At 36.9% G+C, this 21,458-nt stretch overlaps 1 protein-coding gene across 1 annotated transcript in view; it reads right to left on the bottom strand.

Moving 5' to 3' along the window:
* LOC138705220 (arrestin homolog) overlaps window positions 1-21,458 on the bottom strand; it is a 920,135-nt gene that overhangs the window by 164,968 nt on the left and 733,709 nt on the right. The window lies entirely within an intron of this gene.

The raw sequence follows: 21,458 nt of genomic DNA, 5'->3' as shown, positions 1-21,458 counted from the left end.
TCCAAGGAGGCCGGCCGAGAGAGCCAGCAGCTTCGGAGGGCCGCCTGTAGAACGATCTCAAAACCAGAAGAAGTAACGGAATGATGAATGAAAGGATGATAGGGGAGGAAAGGAAGTGGCCAAGATGAGTGAGTTTCTAATCGCCTGATAGTTTTTTTTATGTTATTGGGTTATTTTACGACGCGGTATCAACATCTCAGGTTATTTAGTGTCTGAATGATATGAAGGTGATAATGCAGGTGAAATGAGTCCGGGGTCCAACACCGAAAGCAACCCAGCATTTGCTCGTATTGGGTTAAGGGAAAACCCCGGAAAAAACCTCAACCAGGTAACTTGCCCCGACCGGGATTCGAATCCGGGCCACCTGGTTGCGCGACCAGACGCGCTGACCGTTACTCCACATGTGTGAACCCGCCTGATAAAGTTACTTGATATTCATCCATAGGAGTGAGGGAAAAACTCAGAAAAAAACCTCATCCAGGCAACTCGTCCGGACCGGGGATCGAACCCGGACTCGCTGGGTTCTGAGTTAGACTCGCTAACCCCTCAGTCACAACGGTGGACTTATGGTAATATTAGTCACTGTGGTAATAGTAGTAGTGAAAAAGTGTGGATGAAGGTGATGGTGTCAGACAAAATTGCAAAAGTTTAGCACTAAGGAATATGTTGAAGATTTTTATAATGGTGTATGCTCCTGATATAAGAAAGAAATGAAGTTCGAAGCTTTCTGAAGCAGATTAGATCAATAAGGGCAATAACTAGAACTGTCGCATTGTTCTGAATTCGGAAACCAGACTCTGTTGAATTCATGGGCACCCCCAGGAACTTAATTTGCCTTTTTCCATCATTGATTCCACGATCAATGTTGAGGCTGATATTGTCAGGTCTGTGGCCTTTGTGGTTGCGGTTTCACATTGCCTGTTGAAGCGTTTTCTATTTCACACAGTTTGGTGTTAACTTGAAACCAATATCAACATGGCGTAGCGTTAGAAGCCAGGCCATTATGCTGGAAAGCCTTTGTTTTCTGGCTTCAGTACATATATTGTATGATGTATGTTTCAAGTATTGAAATTCTAGCAAGGGTTCGGTGGATGAACGTGTCCATGGCTACGGAGCTTTATGTCATTGAACGACGCTCCCCATGCTTCCCCAATTGACAGCCTTTAGTTATATGCCTAGTGTTTACTCTGAAAGTTTCAGCAAATTATGAGTTCTACTAGTGTTAACTATCAAATCTTCAGAAAATTGTGAGTCTTTTTCTTGTTTATACAAATTAGAATTTGTCTCTGTTATGCCTAAATAAGTAAGCACGTTGTTGCAGTCATTCTTAGGTAATGTTTAGATAGGGGAGAGTTGGGTAGTATCGGACATTGGGTAATATCGGACAGTGCGTTTCTTTCATCTACCAGAGATGGTCGTACCTGAATGACGTGGTTACGGAACTGTATGTGACATCACAGAAACGTAACCATGTCATTCAGGTACTATCATCTGGTTGTAGATGAAAGAAACTCACTGTCCGACATTACCCGATGTCCGATACTACCCAACTCTCCCCTAATAATAAGGAAACAGACTTCATATATTGTACTTACCTTTGATATGAATAGTGTAAATTATCCTCTATTGATATACGAATAGAAAAAATGTATTGTACATTTCCAATTACGGTTGTAGCTCTACAGCATTTAGGCTACTTTGACGGAATATACATTCTTCAGACTGTAAGTTTTTAAAAATCGTAAACACTGACAGCACGTTTTTAATTTTAATTTTCAGGTAATATTATTTAGTTTCCTATTTGGAAAAATGTGAGAAATCTACTCAACTTGTTCTTATCCATTACCTACTTCTTCATAACTGAACCATTGTCCTTCTCAAGAGGTCACAGTTCATTTCCAGTGTGAATGACCTTTACTATACATTCATGATAAAATGGTTCTGGTGCTCTTGGACTAGGCCTATACATTATCTAATTGTTACCGACAGTGATTAGTTCTTTTAATTCTGACTTTGTGCAGGTTTGCGCAACCTCCAATTATTTGGAAACATAGGAATGTCTAAGTTACAAAACAATTCTCTTTCGTGACTGTTTAAAATTCTGCGGCATGTATTTAAATCAGTTCACTAATAATATACACTCACACCAAGTTCTTTTTACGATCTATAGAGTGTAATCCTGCGCTTAGTCGGTTACTCGAGCATTCAACCGTCTTCCAGCCATTTTAGCGAGAAGATAACCACAGTCACCAACAACACACTGCTTGAACGTAAATCTTACAGACTCTCAATTTGTACACTAAAATTTTGTCCCGTAACTTCATGTGATGTTGAACGATCATTTTCGGCGTTAAAAATATCCTTGTAGATAAAGTATGACAACAGAGAATCTTGAAGAGTTCCTAGTGTGCTTTGGAAAAAGAAAAGTAAGGTAAACAAAGAAATGAAGTGTACATGTTGAACCTTAATGTCAAATGAAAAAAAACATATATATCTATCATATCATTCACATTTTGTTTTTGTTTTTTAAAGATAGTAAACCCTATAAAAATTGAATTTTGCATATTTTTGCATATTCAGATTTTGTACGCCCTTTTAATGGACATTATTCGGGTACAGTCTATGCCTCCTTTGGAATACATCAGAGTGCTGCATTGGAGTTAAATCGCTCGCTTGAACTCGGTCGGGTGTCGCACCCTCGAGTGAGATACGATCGGTTGTGATACGCTCGTAATAAATAGAAGCACAGTACAAGGTCATCTCACCGACATGTCTTATCTTGTATGTAAGGCAACAGATAAGATACACATATGTTTTGCTCACCCGGTAAAAATAAGGCTTTATTTTCTGCGTGTATGACAAACGTTTAATGGAACAGTCAATGGAACGTACCAAAACAGGAACATGAAGTTATAAATAAAATAGTATGAAAAACTTCGATATACAGTTATTATTGCTAATTAATAATTATTCAATATTTGATTTACCACATATATAATATTATAGGTCCATACATAGTGTTCCGCCTATATACTGCGACAATGTAGAAACGTTTTACAAAATATTATTGATATAGCAGTAGGTTAATAACAATATTAGTACAAAGATAACGCCACAGAAAATATAATAAAACGAATAATCATTCTGCATAACTGTTAAAGACGCAAAGATTGATACACTAATTATTAGAGATTATTGTTATTATTATTATTATTATTATTATTATTATTATTATTATTATTATTATTACTACTAGAAAACTTGATACAGTTCTTGCATTATCGTGATTCTGTTCTCCGTTTATAATAATTACATTTACATCCAATAACATCTATCAGATGTGGCAAAAACAAAATCACTCCCGTGTGGGGGGGGGAACATTTACCTACAACATTTATATTACATTTTAAAGCAAGTTTTGTAGTTGTACTATGGAGAGGTTAGTTAAACACTGCGAAGTTTTTAAATGATAAACATGTATGATGTTACTACACAGTTCATCACTGTAACAAGAACGAATGTCTAACGCTCGGCTTATACCGTTCGAGGATTTATCGCTCGTGACAATTTTCCCCATCATGCATGTGCGCTACCTATCGGATTATGCTATGAACTACTTGGCGCTCGAGCGAAAACGTCCGATGCAGACCTCTGGTATACATGGTGGTAAAGTAGGGTTAAACATTCCGAAAATACAGTATTTATCAAAATAAGAATCTTCTACCAAAGAATACACTACATACGAATACCTAGTGAGCTATAAGCCATTAAATGTCTTTTAAATTGTATTGTTATTACTACAAGAAGTGTGTGCAATGTCTGCTCATTCCTACAACACGGTGTTCTGGATTTCGTCACAGAGAAGCACGGATTTGTCCAAAAGTTCCTGGTTGCTCACGAATTTTATCAATAAACTATTGAAGATATTAATGTTAGGAGATTTATTTGCCAATCAACAGGATGTCTTCCGTTTGTGCACTGAAATTTGTTGGACGATGCAGAGAGAATGATGCGGCGCTCCTTCATGCATGATCCAATTTCATTGTCGTCGTTGAAGAAACAATTCTTCCAACAGAACAGGTTAATTATTCAAGACTTTATGATACGCTTCTCCTCTTAGTCGATGAGGTAATACGGTTGATCTTCCGGACTGATGATCTGAGATTCCTGCTCAGACATTGATGAAAAATCGAAGCCGCTGCCCCGATGTTGCCACAGCGTGAGGATTTTTGTTCTGACCAGAATATGTGTTATAATAGTCAACAATACCATATCCTCGTAAATCCTGCTTCATCAACAAACATGAAGTTGGCAATGGATTGTGAATGTTCACTACATTTTTTTTTTCGAGAAGCCATTGGTAGACATTATCCTTGCATGATTAGTAGAAAACGTGAGCTTGCACAGATTGGATGTGGTGTTGGCAATTGTTGATAAAGAATTTGATCAAATGAAGGAATAACTGATACCCATAGCTGCTGATAGTCATATACTGTAATGTTCAGGTATTTGTTGTAGTATCTTTATTTACGGAAAATTCTTATCTTATTTTTTATGTTCTCAAAGTCTCTAGCTCTTATTTCGTAACAATTTGTCTAGTAAAGGCTTTATATGTGACTACATACGTGAGATGATTACCGATAAATACATAAGTAAAGATTTTTATCCTGCTGAATTCAAGTACGACCACTAGTGATCAGATCGAGACTGCTTGTTAACGTAATTACTAGGGACCGGATTTTTATGTAATATCAAGGTGTGAAATATGTACATATTTATGTAAGAAAAATAAGCTGAATATGTGCCAAAATATGTAAAAATCATGAAAATATTTAATATCAATATCTGGCAAGTATAGGATAGGTAAGACTCTCCAGTTGTGATTTCATAGAGCACCGGACTCTTTTACCGCACACTTGATACGTTACGATTTTTCAATCTGTAGTGAAAGCTTCGTCCATCGGAATCCATGATTTTATTTTTGTAGTTAGTTAAAAGCAGTAGATAAACTCGCACTTTTTACTGTAAGTACTAAAACTAGAAAACTGAGTGAAATGAATGACACAACATAACTGCAAGCACTGTTTCGCTTTACTGGATTAGGTGAAAATAAGTGGAGAGATGGGACACATGCATTTTAGCTGCTCGCTGTAAGAAACAAAGTACCTACTAAAACCTCAAACTATAGGCATTTACAAAGTGTTTGAAAAGTGACATTCCTGTCTCATTGAGAAGGGTAGGATTATTCCATCTGAGAACCATACTTTCTAATTGCTCGGAAAATTCCATTTCCGTATAGGTCTACTAAATTTAAAGTGAAGAATCTACGTAAAGATTATTATTTTTTTGGTCCTACAGAATAATTAATAAGTGTTAATTAAAATAAAGACGTCAAGCAATAACCTGAAAAGCTATATATTATAATCAGGGAACGGATTTATATGGACTAAAAATATATGAAATATGTAAATATATATGTAGTTATTTTTACCAAAATATGGAATTAAATATGGATTTTTACCAAAATATGGAATTAAATATGGACTTAAAATTATAAAAAAATGACTATGTACGTTAAATATTGGTACATTTTAATCAAACTAAACAAAAAATATAATGGACGTACCCTATCTTCCAATGTAGTTTCAACAAAACACAATTTTTATTGTCTGTTACCATAACAATAGGTTACAAACATTTCTTTCAAGTGCTGAAAAGTGAATCTTCTTCTATTGTCTCTGAGGATAGATTTATACTGACTAAAAGAGCGTTCGACGCCACAAGAAGTAACTGGTACATAATTCAATTTCACAATGTCTGCTGGGGATAAGTCCAAGTTAATCTTCACTGTTGATTCACCACTCATCACAGCAACAACCTTTTGTAGTTCTTCATATCCAGGGTTTTTTGAAAGTACAGTGTCCACCTTAGCTCTTACTGCATCTGCAACTTTACCTCTACCACGATTCAGTTGTTCCACAGTACTATTTATAATTTCAAAACTTTCAGATAGTGAAAGGTGCCTATTTTGGAGACTTTTGAGCGTTTTTATGATGCATGAAAATGTATGCTGAATGTGAGCTAAGTCATTCTTCACACTTATGTCACAGGTAACTGTTTTCGCAGTATCAATTGAGACTGCATCTTCAGAGTCCAATGCAAGGAGAACATTGTTAATAGAGTCTATATGTTCGGCATAATATTCAACTGCTTCTAGCCATGTACCCCATCTAGTTAAAATTGGCTTTGGTGGCAATGGAATTTCAGGGTACATTTCTTTCAACACGTTAACTCTACTGGGAGCTTTGAGAAATACTTTTTTCACTGATGAAATCAACAAATCTACTTTAGGGAAATTGTCTCTGACCACTTCTGCCACACGATGAAATGCATGCGCCACACAAGTAAAATGAGTCAATTTAGGATATACAACAGATAATGCTTGTCCAGCTTTGACCATATAAGGGGCAGCATCGCTAATAAAGAATAACACATTATCGTACATAATACCCTTTGGCCACAGGATACCCATAGCTTCGTTGAACAGTTTAACTATAGTTTTGTTATTGCACTTTTCTAGAACATCACAATGTAAAAGAATTCGTTCAGAATATTGTTCACTTAACAAACCGATAACTACATTACCAACAAGTCTACCTTCTTTGTCGGGAGTCTCATCAATGGAAACCCAAATTGAACTATCTTTAATTTCATCTCTTATCTTCTGTATTGTCTCATCGTAGATGGATGGAGCATACGTCTTCCTAAGTGTTGACTCATCCGGGATTGTATGTTGAGTATATTTTTCAAGGAATTCCCTGAAGACCTTATTCTTTAGTTTGTAGAGAGGAATATCAGCAGAGATGAGAGAACGGCACAGGTCGATGTTAAACTCAGATCTTACATTCGATGTTGTTGGTTGTGTTAAAAACAATTGTCTCTGCTTGGAATTTAGTTGTTTGTTGGCCTGATGTTTACTAGTTGTAATGTGTTGTTGCACCAGGAACTTTTGTGTAGATGATACTGCACACTGACACAAATTACAAAATAATATTTTATTGTCAGTTGATAAACCATCTTCTTTAAATTCTGAAATGTAACTTGTTAGTTTTGATTTTAAATTGACTGAATGACGTACTTTTGGCATATTTACCGTCTTTATAGTATGATTTACAAAACTGAACCTATGTGTACTCTGACTGGCATTTAACTGTTGAGCTGCACAACTGAAGTCTGTTAAAAATTTTAAATTAAATTAATACAGTTTTGTAACTTACTTTCCCATTGTTGATAGGACTGCTAATTTTCAAATAACTCTGATGTTAAAGGGATTACTGAACATGTGTTTAAATCTCTATTGTTGAAATGTATTTTTAAAAGTTAATGGAATTTTGTTTTGTTTTATTGTTAAACCTAATATAATATGGACTGTTTTATATGAAATATGGAAAATATATGGAAATTAACGAAAATATATACTAAACTCTAAAATATGGAAAAATATGAAAAATAAAAGTAGGATTTTTCAACCCTACACATTGTGAAACATAAAGATAATGCAAAATATAAATTATATTAGCTTTATAAGTAAATATGTATTTACATATAAATCCTTTCCCTGATTATAATCTTTCAATATCTTTCCAGTTTGTTCTTTCACTCCAGCTTCTTTTCAAAAGTCGGCTACTTTATTGCGGCTCATGTCGGACTTGACACGGGTTTTCCTTGGAAGGATTAGGAAGAGGGTGGGTAAGGTTGCAAATTGCATGAGAACGGCTTGTTAAGACGTGTGCAGAACAATTATAGTTCGAGACAAATCATGCCGTCCTCGTCCCACTCCACCGCATGAAGGCAACGCTACCTTCTGAGTGATTTTTACAATACAAGGTAGTTGTATGAGAAAGGTTGCCTTTTGTTCACTCATATTTATAGTGGGCGGTATGGGGTGAGTGTGTCTATTACTTTCTGGAACTAAGGACGTTATGTTTCGTCCCGAAATATGTCCTTTCTTGCGTAGGGGAAAAGGTTTTTTAAATCTGTGTATGTCAAGTTGTAAACTTCCCCAACAGAAGTCTTTTTTTCCCCTTTTAAAGAAGTAAAAATGAATAAAACCCCTAAATATGTAGATTTATGTAATACCAGGCCATAATATGTAATGTGGGGTAAATATGTAAAAATGTGTAGTATCAAATTTTAATGTATTATTGGTAATTACAAGATTTGTTATTTATATAGGGTTAGGTTGAAAAGAATATAATATGTAATTACATAAAAATCCGGTCCCTAGAAATTACAGTCATCAATGTGGTTTGATATTAGAGCGAGCATGGGAAATTAGTAGTTGGGAAAATACTTGTTTTTTATATTTTATTTTTTAGTATTCGCATCGCATAACAGTTTTCTCGTTTTTGTACTCTTATTGTACAAAATATAAATAAATCTTGTAAAAATCTAGGTATTTTGGCGACGGCATCGTCATATCCAGGGGTGAAGAGCTCTGCTCATGATCAGAGGCTGCGCCCGGGCATGAATTCGTTTCCACTCCTCCTTTGATTAATTACGAGTACATGTTTGGTTGCGAAGTTTTTACCAACTGGAAAGCGTATGTCAGGTAATCTTATGGCGAATATAGGATCTCGTCTCGCAAGAATTCCATTTCGCTGTCACCAGTACCAACGGAACTATATTTACTATGCTAACTGTGCTGTTGACACAACGTCATTAAGTACCCGATTAGAAATATTTTGAAGAATTCACAAATTTTCGTCTTCTGTAATATCGAAAAGTGGATTATTACACGCTGTCTGTATTTATCTGAGTATACTGACTTTTCCTAAAATATTTAATGGAATTTGTTCATATGCAATATCTGCGAGACAGTTCATCCCGTAATGCTACAGATTAATGAATGTTTAGTTGAACAAATGCATAGAATGACGATTTATTAAAATAAACCATTAACGATTTTTTGTTTATCCTTTTCCACGTAATGTCTTGTAAGAAAAAACATTATTATCTGTGTCTGAATGTCAGGTCACAGTATAGAGAACATACAGTAAGGACACCTAAGCCATTTCGTGGGAACAAATTCTGAGTGCGCATGTCACGAAACCGGGTGTATTATCTGGAACCTCCACCAGATGGCTCTCCATCTACGACAGGCTGGCATAATTTAATATTAAATGAAAACATTCATTACTCATCTTTTAACAATTTTAAAGACATGAGGCAAAGGAATGGCAATATAACTATAATAATAATTACTTCCGTATGCAATCATCATGAAAATATTCAGTAATTGACGCTAACGTTCAAGTCACTGTTTGAGGCTTATGTTGGTAAAATTGATCCAAGTACAACATAATACATCATGGCGTCCGTTGCGGTGAAGTGCGAACATGAATGTCAACAATGGATATAAGTATTTTGACTTCCCAGCGACATAATATTAATGATAGATAATATACATACAAGATTATTCGTATTACTGACCAATAAAATAAATTTTAAATAACTATTTTACTAATATTTTGATAGTGGTTTGATACTAGCGACATAGTTGGATTCATTGAGAACTAGACCTTACTGAGCTTGAATTTAGTACCAACAACATCAAAGGAGCCGACAAGAATTGTCCCTACTGATTCTTCTTATACTGTGGTCAGGTCTTAAACAGTATACATGAGCTATACCTTATTTTATTTCAAGGAGTGCAGTTCGGTGGCTCCTTTGAACACCCACTTACAGATTTATGACTTCCTACACAAACACCTCTGACAATTCCATCCTGTCCCCTCGTCCCAACATTGCACAGTTGCCACAATCCTGGTGACTCTTGAAATGAGACTGACGGGATTCTTGCAATTCGGAAAAGATGCGACAACTCTGCCTCCACGTGGATTTGACGGGAACCTGTCAATTCTGCTGAACGAGGGTTGTGATTGGTTACTAACAGGAGAAGACAAGATTTCCGTCACAGTAAGGAAGACATTTATTTATGACACCCAATTAGTAGGGGGCAGTAGGTCTGTCGGCAAAGTCCTTTCTATGAAACTGCACTCCATGAAAGAAATAGAGTATACTTCCAAATGTAATATCAAGCTAATCTTTAGAGACAGAACACGAAGTGGTATATGCACTGGTAAATTTTAATGCAAGTTATGTTTAAGGTGTGAAATAGTACTTGTAAAAATTTTTTGTGACATGATAAACTGGGCCAAAAGCACACATTTAGATAGGAAACAATGGGTCGGAAATACGTAATTACTACACTATGACCGTAACAATGATTGCTGTAGAGTTAGAAAACTTCAACACAATTGAAAATGTAGTGGTCTTAGTACCACTTTTTATTGTAGTTTGTACGAAAATAAAATACATGTAGTTATTATTTACGTTGGTAGTTCTATTTTTAGTATACATAGTCTACAAAAACCATGTATTGTGGGTCCCTATCACCACGGCATGGCGCGTCCTCAGGTTGCGGATAGAGGAGACGGCCTCCAGATATGGAGGGTAGCTGCGAATATATTGAATAAGCAGTCGTGGACAGCCGATAAGGGGTGGTCATCCAGCTTGGGGGTTGGGCGAAGGGCTAACAACCCATCACCGTAAAAAACAGCTTGTTACGTATCCCTATAATAAGCCTCGGAATAGGACTGATTCTCTGGCACGACCACAGCAAAAGAATAAGGTTTTGAGATTTGGCACTTGGAACGTAACTAGTCTTTATAGAACAGGAGGGGTAACATTAGTAGCAAAAGAACTAGCTAGATATAGAATAGACTTCGTGGGAGTACAAGAGGTTAGGTTAAATGGGAATGGCATATCACAAATAGGAGATTACTTGTTGTATTATGGGGAAGGAAACAATAATCACCAATTAGGAACAGGATTCTTTGTTCATAAAAGAATAAAATCAGCAGTAAAAAAGGTCGAATTTATCAGTGACAGGTTATCATATTTAGTACTTAAGGGTAGATGGTGCGACATCATGGTTATAAATGCTCACGCTCCTACAGAAGAGAAAGACGACCATATAAAGAATAGCTTCTATGAGGAATTGGAACATACTTTTGATCATTTCCCTAGATATCACACGAAAATTTTATTGGGGGATTTCAATGCTAAAGTAGGACGGGAGGATATTTTTAGACCAACTATTGGAAAAGAGAGCCTACACGCAATTAGTTGTGACAATGGAGTTAGATTAGTCAACTTTGCCACATCGAAAAATTTAATTGTTAAAAGTACAACATTCCCCCATAAGGATATACATAAATATACTTGGACTTCTCCAGATGGATTGACACGCAACCAAATAGATCACATCTTGATAGATAAACGGAGACATACTAGTATAGTAGATATTCGAACTTTCAGGGGTGCAGACTGTAATTCTGACCATTATTTGGTGATTGGAGAATTAAGAGAAAGATTATCAGTAGCCAAGCGAGTAGAGCAACAAGTTAATATTACTAAATTCAATATTTTGAAATTAAAGGACGAGGAAGCTAAGCAAAATTATCAGGTCGAAATTTCGAATAGGTTTGCCACTTTAGAAAGTTCCGACGAAGTTGAGAAAGAATTAGATGTTAATAGCGTGTGGGAAAATATCAGAGATAGTATCAAAATTGCAGCTGAGCAGAGCATAGGTTATTATGAAACTAAGAAAAAGAAACCGTGGTTTGATGAAGATTGTTGCATGGTAGTAGAAAGAAGGAAACAGGCAAAATTGAAATTCTTACAGGATCCAGTCGAGGAGAAGAGAGATAATTATTTCAATGAAAGACGGGAAGCAAGTCGTACACTTAGGAATAAAAAGAGAGATTACTTGAAGGAAAAACTGAATGAGGTAGAAACAAATAGTAAGAATAAAAACATTCGAGATTTATATAAGGGTATAAAGGAATTTAAGAACGGATATCAGCCAAGGGTAAACGTGATCAAGGATGAGAATGGTGACTTGCTTGCAGACTCTCCATCAATCCTAAACAGATGGAAAAACTATTTTGCGCAACTACTAAATGTACATAGGCCAAATAGAAATGATCGGGACGAAATTGAAATACAAACTGCTGAGCCATTTATACCCGAACCCACGCTTTCAGAAGTCGAAATTGCGATAGAAAATCTGAAAAAGTACAAGTCTCCAGGTATCGATCAAATTCCAGCAGAATTAATACAAGAGGGCGGAAGCGCATTATATAGCGAAATTTATAAACTTGTACTTGCTATTTGGGAAAAGGAAATTGTACCAGAACAATGGAAGGAGTCCATAATTGTACCTATTTTTAAAAAGGGGGACAAAACCAACTGTGGTAACTTTCGAGGAATATCACTTTTGTTGACGTCGTACAAAATTTTGTCCAATATTCTTTTGAGGAGATTAACTCCGTACGTAGATGAAATTATTGGGGATCATCAGTGCGGCTTTCGGCGTAATAGATCGACTATTGATCAGATTTTTTATATTCGACAGATAATGGAGAAAAAATGGGAGTATAAGGGTACAGTACAACAGTTATTCATAGATTTCAAAAAGGCATATGACTCGGTTAAGAGGGAAGTATTATATGATATTCTTATTGAATTTGGTATTCCCAAGAAACTAGTTCGATTAATTAAAATGTGTCTCAGTGAAACATACAGCAGAGTCCGTATAGGTCAGTTTCTATCTGATGCTTTTCCAATTCACTGCGGGCTAAAGCAGGGAGATGCACTATCACCTTTACTTTTTAACTTCGCGCTAGAATATGCCATTAGGAAAGTTCAGGATAACAGGCAGGGTTTGGAATTGAACGGGTTACATCAGCTTCTTGTCTATGCGGATGACGTGAATATATTAGGAGAAAATACACAAACGATTAGGGAAAACACGGAAATTTTATTTGAAGCAAGTAGAGCGATCGGTTTGGAAGTAAATCCCGAAAAGACAAAGTATATGATTATGTCTCGTGACCAGAATATTGTACGAAAGGGAAATATAAAAATTGGAGATTTATCCTTCGAAGAGGTGGAAAAATTCAAATATCTTGGAGCAACAGTAACAAATATAAATGACACTCGGGAGGAAATTAAACGCAGAATAAATATGGGAAATGCGTGTTATTATTCGGTTGAGAAGCTCTTATCATCCAGTCTGCTGTCCAAAAATCTGAAAGTTAGAATTTATAAAACAGTTATATTACCGGTTCTTCTGTATGGTTGTGAAACTCGGACTCTCACTCTGAGAGAGGAACATAGGTTCAGGGTGTTTGAGAATAAGGTGCTCAGGAAAATATTTGGGGCTAAGCGGGATGAAGTTACAGGAGAATGGAGAAAGTTACACAACACAGAACTGCACGCATTGTATTCTTCACCTGACATAATTAGGAACATTAAATCCAGACGTTTGAGATGGGCAGGGCATGTAGCACGTATGGGCGAATCCAGAAATGCATATAGAGTGTTAGTTGGGAGACCGGAGGGAAAAAGACCTTTAGGGAGGCCGAGACGTAGATGGGAGGATAATATTAAAATGGATTTGAGGGAGGTGGGGTATGATGATAGAGACTGGATTAATCTTGCTCAGGATAGGGACCGCTGGCGGGCTTATGTGAGGGCGGCAATGAACCTTCGGGTTCCTTAAAAGCCATTTGTAAGTAAGTAAGTAAGTCTACAAAAACTGCTCAAAATGTATGCTTAGAAACTGCAGACAAGGAGTAAGCCTTCACTTCCGGTGAAGAAATTGTATTCGCTCGAAAATTCCAGATATGTCTTTGATTATTATAGAAGCCTTAATGCGAGCAATAACATTTTCAGACTTCACTGCCTCGGAGTAAAACAATTATTTCATATATCTCCCAACAATGAAATCCAGAGGTGAGAAGTCTGACGATCCATCTTCCAATCATTAGTCCAAGATGTTGCACGCCGCCAGCAAAGTAAGCAGGAGCCCTATTATGTTGAGATCACATAACGTCACGTCGTCGGTGCAATGGTACTTCCTCTGGCAATTCTGGTAGCATCTCTTACAGAATGATCTAACGTTCTGTATTCAGTCTTGGTTAGAGTAGGTAAGGCCCAGTCGAAAATTACTTCTCAATACCTGCCTAGATCGGTATTAATATATAAATGTCTTTTTTTTTTAATTTTAATTTTTGCTGAAATCTGTCGCAATACCATTAGAAGTGACAATGTACCACATCAGGAACCACACTTTTATTTTAAAAAGTTGCCTATCTCTACAACGACCAATGTTATAGAACTTACGTCCTTAGCGCAGTAGGTAGCGAATTTTTTTGACCCATGGATTTTCTAACTTAATATGTTTCGTTTGCTCCAGTATATCACCTGAATTTCTTATGAAATTTCAACCAGTGTATGGGACCGGTGTCCACTCAATATCGTGATGAATTTGGGGAGCTATGCTAGGTAGCGAAATACGGTTTTGAAAACCAGTTATAACGGCTGGGGATCATCTACTGACCACACTTTACCCCATACTGATTGGACGATCGTTTAAATTTGCTAAGGCATGTGGACGTGACGCCAGCAGCCGGCTGGTCCTGAATGGGCTGTCGCACCACGGATAACTATCATCTCACAAATTGTTGAAAGGTATTTTTTCCGTTTTCCGCACCCTGTGTGTATGTACTATATAAACATATATAGTGAATGTTTTATTTTTTTTTTTTTTTGTATTTTGCGAATAGTAGACGAGATTTTTGATGTCTTGATTGCGACCGAATTAGACATAAGCCTATTGGCTTGACTTTTGGCATTACCTGGGACGGATCCGTACACTTAGGCATATACCTTATTTTATTTCAAGGAGTGCAGTTCGGTGGCTCCTTTGAACACCCACTTACAGATTTATGACTTCCTACACAAACAACTCTGACAATTCCATCCTGTCCCCTTGTCCCAACATTGCACAGTTGTCACAATCCTGGTGACCTTCGAAATTATGCAGCGAAACTGAAGGGATTCTTGAAATTCGGAATAGATGCGGCAACTCTGCCTCCACGTGGATTTGACGGGCACCTGTCAATTCTTCTGAACGAGGGTTATGATTGGTTACTGACAGGAGAAGACAAGATTTCCGTCACAGTAAGGAAGACATTTATTTATGACAGCCAATTAGTAGGGGGCAGTAGAAGGTCTGTCGGCAAAGTCCTTTCTATGAAACTGCACTCCATGAAAAAAAATAAAGTATACTTTGGCCCATTGTGCGCTCTATATATGCGATGACTGTCCAAGCTCCACAGGTGACCTTGGTGACATTCGCTGACAGATGGACCATTCCCTCCCTCGGCCTCTCATAGAGCCAGGTACCGTCTGCATACGGGTAGCCTGATGAGTCCCAGAGCCGCAGACCCTTCCTATATGAACAGTACTACCACCAGTACTTAACCCAGCCTATTTTTGCTATTGCAGATGATAGATGAAATGAGGGGGAGTTGCAGGGTGTTGACGGAGTGATAGAGGGGGGGGGAACTGAAATATCCCGAAAAACACTCTTCAAAGTCCATTTTGTCCACCACAAATTCCGTCACGACCTTGCCGTTTATCGAACCCGGTCCGCCTGAGTGGATGATGAGCGCGTTAGCACTCGAGCCACAGACGCAGCCTACGGAATCAGGAAGCTAATCATTGAGAGTTGGACCAGATTATGGAACTGAATTGGAAGAACGCGTAATTGTGTGTTGGACATTCTTGAATGACTGATTGAAGCTAATAGACAATCTTTGCAGTAAGAACATATTTGAAGTGATTATTTTCGAAGAGAAGTAAATCCATGAACATACAAAACCTCAGAAATAACAATTTCTTATTTTCTTATGACTAAATTCAGATATGATTATGAATATGATGTAGTTTCATTCATTATTTCCATACACATCGCGACATTGTGTTTTAAAATCTAGTGTCATTGGAAATTGTGATAGCAACTGTAACTGGAGTTAGACGTTTTGGAACTGAAGTATTTATTGACATATTTTAAGTGACATTTGTAAACATTTAAATTCACTTCGTCCCTCAAGAAGATGGCAGAGCTAGCCGTCGAAAGCTTGGAAGCTAATCTCCAACTCACCTGGCTGAGAACCCGAGAAGAGTTATTCAACATTTAAATGGTTTAAACGCAACGAAGTATAGGTACCTACATTTCAAATATTGATTATAAATTAAGTTCACCAGTTATTATAGCACTTACATGAGCAAAATACATTTTAAGATAAATGTTCAAAACATGAAGTAGATTACGTAGTCTTCAATCACCGCCATCACTCCACTACCATTATGAATAATGCCAGTTAGAGAAAACACTTGTTGGTAAAACGGTATTGCAGGATGGTTCTCAGTTATACCACAGTCTAGTATTATACAGTCACGAAGCTCAATACGTAGTAAATATGCATCCATGGATAGTTGCTAACCACTAGGATCGCTAGTATCGCCTCATTACAGACAATGCGAAATAGTACCGGCACAGCCTATTGTTCCTAGCACCATCACAAATCGAGCTTCGTGACTGTAAATAATAGACTGTGGTTATACCCAGTTTATTTAGAAGCATTTTCATATCTTTCATATTTTCCTCTTTCACCGGGTTGCTTGACTCTTCTTGTCGTTGCTTGAGAAACGACCATTTTTAATCCTATTCAACAATGTGTGAAAACATCCTGACGTCCCTGAATACAGTATCTGCGTTTGCAAAACACTTTGTTGGCACATACAGTATCTCTATAGATTTAAACTCTAAGATATTAAAATCCAGTCAATTTCGATTTAATGTATTCTCTAGCTGAGGACCTCCATGTGCAGAGATGCCAGACCTTATCAAAAACATATACAGTGCCAATATTTCCAACAAATATTGTTATACTCAGTAGGCAAAAGGACACTTTCGGTTTTTCACAGCATTTTTTCGACCTATTCAAAGCGCAGTCGGTATGCAACAACTCAATAGCCTGACAATTGCCATCATTAGCTAATGTTTACATGCTACTTTCGGAACAGAACCATTACTTGCCCATTTCCTCATTTTCTCTCTATATTTCATCCAGTGCGTCGGTGTACTTGCCTTTTTCCTCACAGTCCGTCTAAACTGATGTTCTACAACTTCAAAGTTAGCCATGACCTCTGTTTACCACTATAAGACACAAAATATGTTCTCAACATTACTCTACTACCAGCTGTAAACAGCCATGTTCCTGCTTCATATTATGTGACGTCCAGAGAGCCAGCGGATTGGTCGAAATAGATAAAAGACAAATTGGAAATAAATGTAGCTTCCCTTATGAAAAGTTTGCCAGATTTGATAAAGCGTATTACATATAATTTGGAAACACACCTAAAAGGTAAAATGATATACATTTGAAACGGTTAGGGAATCGAATATACAAAATTTACACCTAATTAGCGTTTGTGCTCATTTACAGTTAAGAAAGGGGGAAAAAATATCATCAGATATACCGCGAGAAAAATAATAGCACGGATTTATTGGGATTGATATCTAAACCAATTAACAGCCATCGGTTAAGATAACTTGAAATTTCCATTATCACTCCCATACAAATGATTTCTCAATATTTTAACCGATCCTTTGAGGGCACTAATGACTATTTCCTTCACAATGCTGTGTGCTAGCCCCAGGTTTTTACATTTGTTGGCAAAGAAGGAGGGTATGGTACCACGTGCTCCCACCTTCAGACCTATTACATCAATGTGGGACAGGCTATATTTATCTTTATAGAACGGGATTGTTGGTTCATAGATCCGTTTCTTTTCACTGTCCACCTCATGCGGTTGATCTGCATGTGTCTAAAATCTGATGGTGGGATGGAGAATGTATACCGAGTTGTTCTTAATGGCAATGATATCAATTCGCCGAACACTTCCTTGTGTGGCTAGTCCCTGCTCCTCTTGATGGACTGTAAACCCTACTTCCTTCAGTGCCTCGGCCAGCATAGAACAGACAACATGGTGACGGTTGTTGCGAAGGGCCTCACTATAGGGCAGAAGCCAAGGATATGGGGAAGAGTTTCAATCTCGCGGTTTTCAGATATTTATTACAGGCGTTTAGACTAAAACTTTTGCTGTTAGATAAGGGAACTGTGAACTATTTTATGAAGAAAAAAATGGAGAATCATTAGTTTTGAATTTACTTCGGAAATAAGTTCTTCATTTAGCTTTTAGAAGGAAGAGATCAGTAAAATTTCAATCTTTAGTAAAGTAACAATTACTTACTTGATTATTTTAATTTAATTTAATGCATATTTTCGTTTTACGTTTCATCATGATGCGAGAAATGCAGAGTCATATCTCAAACACAAAGTGTTGTTTAATACCCTTTGAATTGTTTCTTATCCCTTGTTTAATTGTACAGGGACATCATTTTATTTTTACTAACATTTTTAATATTAACCTGTCTATACCTTTAGAGAACCGGAAACACCGCTTGCCCCCCCCCCCTCCAAGACTGGAGTTCGATGATACTGGCGTAAAACACAAATCACTCTACTAGGTATAGGATGGAAGAAAAGTAGTTCATCCATTTACGTAAACTAGGAAATATCGCGATTTTGAGTTTGATAATCTTCATTAGGTTTTTCTTTAATCAAAGTACAGTACTGTATTAAGAATAAGTGATTTTACTCACGAAGTGAGTTATCCATGCGAACGTATTCATTATGCAGTGTGTACTGTCTACAGCACATTAGCGTACAATATAGAGAAAGAAGTTAAATTGAAAAATAATCATAATATGAATATTTAAACACAATTTTGAAAATGGTGGCCGTTCATTTCGATACAGGCTTCAGTTCTTTTGTGCATATTATCGCACTATAGACTATTGCATCTAATTCCAATTGCCAGTTTCGTCCTTCGTACTAGTAACTCATGTTGAAATAATTCTGTACCTACTCTACGTACTGTGAATTCAATCTTCACTTCTGCCCGACCCGAAAATATAAAATTACTCAGACATGCTATCTACTGTCCGTCCAAGTGGTTATTCCGCAGGATTGTAGAAAGAGAGGAAATCACGTGACAGTTAATTACTTAACGAGGCCCTTTTATTTAAGTTAAATTAAACAGCTGTATAATATTACGTAAACGTCCAATTCCTAAGAGAAATTAATGTTTTCAGAAAAGAGCTAAGACAGCCCAGCTTTTACAGAGGGGCGAGCAGAAGCAGGTGGGGGAAATCGGGATGCGACGTAGGCAAGCGGACAGTACCTGTGCGAAAATATGATTCAATATTGAAAGCTCTTTCGTCACTGGAAAACGCGAACATATTTCTGGAACGAACTATGCTCAGTAACTCAGTACTGCTTACTATCTGCGGTCTTGGTTCTGTGCGGAGTTGGAACTTCCTTAGTAGAAGGGGTGGGAGTGAAGTACATTCAAAAACTCAGGTACAATAAAAATTGAAGTAAAAATAAAATGATGTCCCTGTAGAAACCTATTATTTTGTTAGAAAAGGTTACAATAACTCCCATGGCATTCTTTTACTGACATTATTATTAAAGCAGATAGCGACGTGTGTGGAAATTAACTGGAGAATATAAATCTAAACGACTCTCCTGCCGCAGTAAATCGCTGTCATCACAGCTTCGCACCTGTCCCCCGATCTTTATGGCCGTCAGTTTATAGCTCTGCAGCGTGCAGAGGCTAGTCGATCAGTATTCCAGACGTCCCCTGATTAAACCCGGCCGCCAGACGTCGTGCACCTCACTTTATTTATACAATAAATTGAACAGCAGACATTGTGCACGAATGAACCTTTCTTTTACTCTTTACTTAACAAGAGCTGTGGGTGAAATACGCAGTCTACTTTCCTTGGTAATATAATACATATAAAGCACATTGTAAGCCACCGGTGTAGTTTCGGAGTAGCGAAGGACTCGTGGCCCGAAACTTTGCTTGGGCAGGGGTTCGATTCTCAATTGGGCAGATTACCTGGCTGGATTTCTTCCTATGATTTTCCTAATTTTGAGAAGAATGTTAAGTAATCCTATAGCGAAGGTTGGTCTTACCTTGCCAAATATCATCACTACCACAAATTCCACCAACGCTGCATAATATAGGGCAGTATAGGGCAGCTAAATTTGTTAAAGGTAAAAGAGAAGATGGAAACGATACGATAAAAGAACTTAAATGGGAAACTTTGGAAAACAGACGTAGGAAAACTAGAATAACATCATTGTATAGAGCACATCTAGGTCAGAAAGCATGGGTAGACATAAAGGCTCGGTTAGAAAAGCCAACGTACTATGGTAGGGACGATCATGATTTTAAAATCAAATGTAGGAAACAGAAAACGGATGTAGGTAAATTCTCATTTTTAAATAGAACAATAAATGATTGGAATGACCTACCTGCAGCGGTCTTTGAGGGGTGTCCTTCCTTAAAGAGATTCAAGAATAACTTAAAAAGTTGTGTATAAAGTGAAAATTAAAATTAAGGTGACATTTAACATTTAATTTTTTAGGGTGACATGTATTTACTTAACCTGACGAGTTACTCCTTTGGTTTGAATTGTAAATTATTTGAAAATAGCTTGTAAGAGGGTCTTAGACTAGAAATGTTTAGCTTAAATGTAGTTCTGTTTATAAGTATGGACAAGGGTGTAAGTATTTGTCTTATTTGAACTGTTGTATCAGTGAAGCGTGGTGAGTCAGTGAAGTTATGGTTTTATAGTGCAGTGAATAGTTCCGATCAGTGATAATTTATAGTGTAAATGAAATGTGTTCTATAGTGTCAGTGAAATGTGTCCTAAAGTGTCAGTGAAATGCGTCATAGTGCCACAACAGTGAGTGAGATGAGTGTAAAGTGAAATACTATTATCAGTACCAATGTGAAACTTATGTAGGGCCTATACATGTGTAGGTTGTATTGTAAAATTAGGTTCACTTATTAATTAGATTATTTTATGTGTATTATTATTAATTGTAATTATTGTGTTAAATTGTATTGTGTATCCTTATTGTATTGTGTATTGTATAGATTGTACCGTGTATTGTTTATATTGTGTATACCACTGCCACCGGGTGCCTGCCCACTTGCAGTGTAAATAAATACATAATCTCGCATTTTATACAGCGTCTTTAAATTACTGATTAAAAAAGAGTAAAAACCTTTTGTTACTTTGCGGACTGTTAAAAAGTGGCATTTTGTATTAAAATTTTCATTGCGGATCCGATGAAATTGTTTCAAAATATGCGAGTTTTTTTTGTAGGCTGGTGTAGGATAAGCTATTTGTTACATGTTTTAGTAGTAACTTGTTCATAGAACGGTAGAGTTTTTGATTAAAAACCCAAAAAGGATTACAATTGCCATTCGTCAACTGTAATAATGTGACTGTGAAAAGCTGGCAACGCTGCTGCTATGTTACCTCAGGTAAAATTGCACTCCTTTACAAGTCAGTATAAAGCAGGGATTTCTTCAAGGTCAACGGTATAAATAAA

Source organism: Periplaneta americana, chromosome 8 (assembly GCF_040183065.1).
Source record: "Periplaneta americana isolate PAMFEO1 chromosome 8, P.americana_PAMFEO1_priV1, whole genome shotgun sequence".
In the NCBI taxonomy this organism is placed as follows: Eukaryota; Metazoa; Arthropoda; class Insecta; order Blattodea; family Blattidae; genus Periplaneta; species Periplaneta americana.
This window is presented reverse-complemented; position numbering and strand designations above follow the sequence as displayed.